Genomic DNA, 7,792 nt, shown 5'->3' with positions numbered 1-7,792 from the left:
TATGTTAAATGATTATATCTATTCTTTCTAAGAAAGAATCTTGTTAGGAATGCATATAATATGTTAGGATTAGAATAGCTTATTAAGGCTACCTTGGTAGAGGACACTACTACATTTGGACCTATTTTGCAATGGCAAGCCATCACAATTGCGATGTATACCCATCGCCCTAGAGACCAAACCATGAATTAGCTCTCATTAGACTATTGTTAGACTTTTGTTGTCACAAATTTTGATGACAAGGGTATCTATCATAATCATGATGGAAGACACAATTGTAACTTGGAAAAAGGGAGGGATAAGAGTTCATGTTCACAATGTTGCAATAGATATAGTAGTTCATCATACTTATGATGGTCAAAACTTTGACTCTAACACCACAATTACTATGCATTTGCAATAGCTATGCTATAGAAGAAATGGTTATCCATCAGGACTAGTCATCATAATTGTGATGACTAGTTGAATTATCAAAAAAAAACTATCTCACGATTTCTCGGGCCCTCAAAAATGACCCTTGTGAAATAGTGAATTTCTCTATTTTAGAAAGGCAAGAAAGGAAGCCTTCCAAAATAGAAATTTTTTTAATTTTGGATAGGGCATGAAAACAACTTTTTGAAATAGCAAAAATGGATAACACAAAATGTTAGCCTCAATTTTAGCATGTTGACCCATTGTAAAGAATTCAATCCATTGAAGATCTCTTAGATCAGTTATTGTGTGCTAAAATGTTGACACACTTCTATAATTCATTATATTGAAGATTTCTCAAGAATGAGATCTCAAATGGTGACTCATAGCTCTCTATTCATAGAGTGTGAGGGTTTGTAATGGAGGCCCTCAATTTGACCTAGTTTGTGCCCATGCAAGTACACCATAAAATGAGAGATTCAAGTATCAAAATATGAATGCAAATGAAGATGCAAGCTAATCTAAATGATAAAAATGCAAATCAATGCAAGAAAGGAAATCTAATCTATTAAAGGAAATAGAAATGCAATATTAATCTATGAAAACAAATATAACTATAAGATAATATAAACATGCAAGGATGAAACTTGATGATGGAAGTCATGGATGCAAGAGAGAATAAGACAAGAAGAAAGAAGTTGCAATGAAGCTCCAATTTCCAAACCCTAAGGCTCAAACCCTAATGCTCAAACTCCTCCTCCAAAATTTCTCTCCAAACCTTTAGCATAACAATAAAATCTTCCTCTATATTTCTCTATATGTCTCTATATCTTTCTCTATATCTTTCTCTATATCATTCTCTATTTCTCTATATCTCTCTATATCTTTATTTATATCTCTCTCTATATGAAAATAAGAAGGAGAGGGCTCCTTATAAAGGAAAATTTGGAGGTGGGAGGTTTCTCACAACCAATATGGGATAATAGAGTTTGATCTATGTGAGACAAAATTCCACCAATGAGAAAAGAGGAGTATTTGAGTAGAAAGTGGAAAGAGGAAATTAAGGAATTCCACTTAGAGATATGTGCATTCAAGTGTAAAGAAAAAGGATTTATCTATTTTTATTTTATTTATTTTCTTTTTTCATCACAAAGAAATATTTAAGTGGCGAATTTATTTATTTAATTAAAAGAGGGATTTTCTTTTAATTAAAAGGGGATTTTATTTTATTTTATTTTATTAAAAGAGAAGTTTTCCTTTAATTAAATAAGATTTAGAATAAGATGATCAAACCTTACGAAATATTGAAATAATTAAATTAATTGCAATTTGATCAAGGAAAATGATTTGAATTGAGTTAATAAATATTGCAATGCATTGATTCAGGAAATTAATAAATTGAAGAATGCGGGGCCATAGTCTAGGTGACCATTTTGTGGTGCATACATTTTCCCCTCTTTGACTAATGTGTGATCATTTTGAGAACACATGTAGTCAAAGAATGCAATTGAAGTGTGAGGTTGATTTGGGATCACAAAAAAACATAGATGTGTGGTCAACTTAGGAACACATCAGGACAAAGAATAAAAAAAAATGATAACAATGTTGTCTTGACAAAGACAAGGTTTTCCCAGGTGGAACAAAGATTGATAAAGTTGAATCAAGGATTTAAGTTTGATAGCTATTGCCCCCTCATGATCAAAATCAAAATGAAATAGAAGAGAAGCACCAAATTGATAAATTTGATCAAATCAAACTAAAGATAAAGTTCTTGATGTAAAATGAAAAATATAAGGATCACAAAACCAAGGTAGATCATCAAGCATGAAATATTATGCCCCAAATTTGAATTGGAAGAAAAGAAGTGGGGTAAAAGAAAATGGAAGATAGAAGTTTGGAAGAGGTGTAAAGAAATGAAATGAAGAAAGAGAATTTGCCTCAAGAAAGAGAATGTCTCAAAATCAATCAACTGTTTAAGATAGAAAATTTTGATTGAGATCATGAAAGAAGATAAGAAAATGAAGATCAAGACATCACCACAGTTGATTAAAAGTCCACAATAAATATGAAGGAATGCCCTCTCAAACTCATAATGCAACCTAAAAATGAAAGCTACATGAAAATTCAAAGGTGTACTTGCACAAGAGCAACTGTAACAAGGATTGTGTGTTCATCATTCATTAGAGAATGTTAAATAACTTATTTTCATCATTGGGCCATTATTAACAGACATCAAAGAATCATATAATCATCACTAGTCACAAGCACAACTATGAAGATATGAATGTGATTTATATCATATTGGAATGTGGAAAGATTCTAACATAAGCATCAAAGGCATAAAGTTCAAGATGACATCGATGTTAGCTTACCCAATTTAATGTAGCAAAACCATGCTCACATCAAAGCATAGATCTTGGAATGACCATAAGAATGGTTGTGCAAAAAAAAAATCATGGATGATGCCTCAAATCTCCTAAGTGTTTCAAAGGGACAACAAGAGACACTCTAGAATTTCAAGACCACACCCACAAGTAGAAAGAAAATTAAAACATGCCTCATGCCCCAAGTCCTCTAATCCATGACATCCTTGAGAGATTATTAGGGAGGAAACACTCAACAAATAAATCATCATAGACAACACAAAAAAGAAAAATGAGCCAACATGTCTTGGCCAGTTTTTAGTTTAATTGAGTGTGTGTAAGTCACATGACTACTTTCCTTAGGACATCAAATCTATCAATGAGAAGCATCGTGACATCCTAGACTATATAAAAGGTATCTAATAGGTGTTGAGAAACACTTGATGTCAAGGGGAAGTGTTGAAAAACATTATTTGCAAGAGTTGCCAACGACCCTAGATAAAGCAAAAGACCACCTATGCTACCTAGACCTAGACCAAGATCAACTCCAAAACTAGGAATACCAAAAGGACATATGAAGTGAAAATGGATTAAGCTCAAAGTGCAAAGTGATATGTTGATAGACATAAGTACAAGGGTCTCAAGTAGTGCTTGTTTTTAGGTTTTTACCACTTGGAAAGAATAATTTTTTGATTTTTCAAGACTTTTTATAATCTTCTTTATATTTTTGAGATATTTGATTATTTTTTAAGTGATACATCAAAGCTCCTATTGCTAGGGTTGTCACTGAGATGATCATTTTTAGGGAATTTTATGCTTTTTAGGATTATTTTTATCATTATTTTTATTTTATTTTGGATTTTTAGAAAAAATTAGAGATTACTCGCTCTCAAGAAAGCTCACATCATTTTGTTCCATTGTCTAGCAAGGTGTAGGACATGATGGAGCAACAAGCTAGTGGATATGATGGATAAGAAAGGAGTGTATGAAGTAAGTGAAAGTGATCCTCAAGGACTAACTCCTCAAGAGTGTCAAAGCTAGGGAAAGATAGTCATTTGAAGCATGTGTTGGACAAGCCAAGAAATCCAACAAAGGAGATAACATGTGGGATAAGTAGTGGAAACTAATTAAGCAAGATAGCATGAAAGTATGTAGTCCAAAAGAGTAGGCATGTCAAGAGGCCTATGAAATCCATGTTTTTTATTGTGTGATGAAGACCAAGTGGTCAAATGGATAGGATAAAATAGGATAGAGAAATAATAATAAAGCTAGATATGAAGGCTATGAGTGAATGAGAAAGCATAATAGGGAAGTTTGTGGATAAGATAGCCAATATGAAAGGATGGCTCAACATTGTCAAGATCAAAGATGAAATATGGAATGGAAGGATTATGGAAGAATTACACATGATGCTTGTTTGCAAGTTTTCATCATGGTACTTATCCAGGGCGCCACAAGAAGTGCTTTTCACCAAGGCCTTTTCTTTTTTTATTGAATTTTTTTGTTTCTTTTTTAATTGAATTTTTTATTTTTTTCCTTTTTGAATTTTTAGAAAGAGCTCAAGTTGTCTCAATTTAGATAGTGTTCCTATAGGAAGGATAAGTCACGATAAGCCAAGATCATAGAAAAGTATGCTCAAAGATGCTAATAGGGTGATGGAAAGGAGATGGTAGATAATTTATATGGAGGACAAGGTTTTATGCTTTGGAAAGCTAGAAGAAAATATTGCATAAGGCTAGGTGAGAAAGTAGGCAAGATCAACATTGACACACAACTTGAAGGATTGTAAAATGATGGAGTAATCATGGAGGAATTTTTTTGGAAGAAGATAGAGTGGAAGGCTTTAGAAGCTTGAATGTCAACTTTGAAGTATTTTCAATATTCAAGTCTTTCAAAAGAGACTTGGGAATCCATATAGCTTTAGATTTTTCTTTTCCTTTGGATGCTTTAGAACACATTTCTTCAATGATGGATTTAGGAACCTATATTTTCTTTGATTTAGCTCTTTGGGTAGTAGACCTTTGTGGTCTCCTAAATAATTTTTCTTTCTTTTCATTCACATGTCTATTAGATGGGACATTTGTTCTTAAAATGATAATCCAAATTGCTTCCAAAATACTTGGGATTTGTAGATGAATAAGGATTATATGATTGGTTCATATGGATAGATGAATGAGAATTCATCAAGGATGAGTTTCTTTATTGATCTTGAGGTATGATAGGAGAGCTAGGAGATGAGATAGAAGTAAAAGTAGGAGATGAAGGAACATAAGGTCCCAATATAGATGGCAGGTTTGAAGGCTTTATCTTTGATGAATAACAACCAAGGATAGATTTAGGAGATGTGAAGGGATAGTGAATAGGGATATTAGCATCTTTATAGTAAGAAATATGACCAAGGCCATCAGTAGGCTCATGAGCATCTTTAATAGAAGAAACACCTTTGATAGGATTGTTTGAAGCTTGAGCATAATTTTGAAGTGAATATGGAAATGTAGAACAAGGGATAATTTGATCTTGACAAGTTTCTTTGGATAAAATAGGCACACAATTTTGTTCACAATTTTCAATAAACTCAAAAGAAATAGTGGAAGTAGTGTCTTCATCACATTTAGGAGGTGGATAAGACATATGATATGGAAGGGTGACACCTTCAGGGAGATGAAGGGGTTCTTGACCTTGAACTTTCTTGACATTTTTATTTTTATCTTTTTGAGAGTCCTCTTGACATGGAGCCACTTCTAAGGACAAGGGAGTATATGAGGTTTACATGATAGGATCTTGAAGGGGTAGTGAAGGACTAGTTGAAGTGGGCATATTAGACATAACACCACATGAAGCTTGAGGATCTTTAGTCTTAGAAGCATGAAAAGTGTTTTCAGCCAAGTGTAGATTAGCTTGAGTTTCTTTAAGAGGTAACCCTTGAGGATAACTATAGGGAACCGCATGAAAAGAATTAGAACCTTTTTTTGATGGAATAATGTTGGATAGCTTTGAAGTTTTGGGAGATGCATAAGTATTGGAAGAAATGGAGGTATCAAGGAAACCATCACTACTCAAGAGAAGCATCTTCATTATATAGGTCTTTAGGAATTTCAACATCAATGATTTTTTCATAAATAAGATCTTGAATTATACATTTAAATTCAATACAATCTTCACTTTTATGACCTTTGTCTCTATGGTAGCTGCAATAGTGATCATCTCTCCACCAATAATGTTTTACCTCAGGTTCATAAGGTGTAGAATATTTGTATGGTAAAGTAATGATCTTTTTTTCAACTAAGGTCTCAAGCACCTTTTCATATGAAAATTCCAAAGGAGTAAAATTTCTCTCAAAAGTATGTCTAGGACCATTTTTGTCATTTTCATCTTGGTCAAAGGTAGGCCCATCATGAAATATTGGCATATTCTCAAAGGAGTTATTAATCACTTTCTCTCTCAAGAGGTCTTTGGATCTAGAAGATGAAGACAATTGATGTCTTGGAGTATAAGATGTAGACCTTGAAAAAGATAACTCACATTTATGTAAATATCTTAAGGAAGATTCATGTAATGATGTAATCTCTTTCTCTAGCACTTTGCTCATTTCTATCACGTGTCTAGGGAGACTAGCACATAAGTCTTGATACTTTTTAATGACAAAGGAGAACTCTATCATGTTTCTATGAAGACTAACAGGTGATTCTAGATACTTTTTAATGGTAAAGGAGAGCTCATGATCATCTAGACTTGACTGAGGTTTGGTAGCACAAGGTTTGAAGCCCATTGTGGTTTTGAAAGCATATAAAAGAAAAGAGTCCTTAAGGCTCAGTTTGATGGATGTGTCCACTTTTTTCAAAGTGGAGAAGTTTCTAAACATTCAAGCACATAAAATACACCAACAACCTATTCAAGTTTCTATAAGGATGCACAATCTCAACTAGGGGATGTCCTCGATATATGCAAGGTACATGAGGCCCAAATCCATAAATGAAAGAGAATACTACCAAACAACTAGGAGGAAATGGTATCTCAATCTCCACCTTCACTACCCAAAGGTATAAAGTTCTTTGGGGCTTAGCCAACAGTGACAATATTTCTACTTCCAAGAGACATGTCTTTAGATTCAAGCAATGCTATTTATACTCTGTCAAAACACGAGAGTTGAGGTCGTCCCCTAGAGTGATCACTTCTCTAGGAAAGCCCCCTAGAAAAACAAAAATCAAGACCCCTTATTTAAGTTCACCTCAAACTCCTTAACAAGGATGCAAGAAGAAAACATCAATAAGAAAAATCTTGGGGATTGAAAGGAAAAAGGGGATTTGTACTTTAATCTCAAATCCAAATGTGAATTATTTATTTTAAGCCATTTTTCAATGTTAGGAAGACACACCAAACAATTTGAAAAAATAAAGAAAATTATTTTACAATGAAAAAGAACACAATGATCAATTTTTATAATTCAAATGAGAAGATTTGGAATGTGTGCACCTTGATTTCATGCTTTCCAATTTTTTCCATTTTTTGCTCTTTAGACCTCCAAGTTACCTTCACAAACTTCTATCGAGTGCATGAAATCATGAAGAAATAGGAAAATCCACATAAAAATATATTGAACTATTTGATTCCATGAAAAATGAAAACTCATATCATGCATTGATCCATGTGAAAATTAAATGCAAGCTATTCATTAAATGCTCTTTTACTAATATCAATTTTTTGACCTAGTCAACAAGATTGGACCTATATGATATGAATTTAGATCTAAAATCCTAAATTTAGAAAAGAGACACCTATCAAAAATCAGAGAGATTTCCAAAAATGTCAAAATTTTGAAAAGGCCTTTTCATTTGTGCCTTAGGGAGCCATTTTGTCAAAACAAACCAATTTTTGCAAATTGAATTATGGAGCCTTAATATTATCTCTAAAATCAAAACACAACTAAACAACCCTATTTAGAATTCAGAGACCTTTCCAAAAGTTTAGAATTTTCTAAAAAAATTGCTAATTTGTACCCTAGAACAATTTTTCATGAA

Source organism: Cupressus sempervirens, chromosome 4 (genome assembly GCF_028749045.1).
Source record: "Cupressus sempervirens isolate cs-2001-9-10 chromosome 4, ASM2874904v1, whole genome shotgun sequence".
Lineage (NCBI taxonomy): Eukaryota > Viridiplantae > Streptophyta > Pinopsida > Cupressales > Cupressaceae > Cupressus > Cupressus sempervirens.
Note: the sequence above shows the minus strand (reverse complement) of the source record.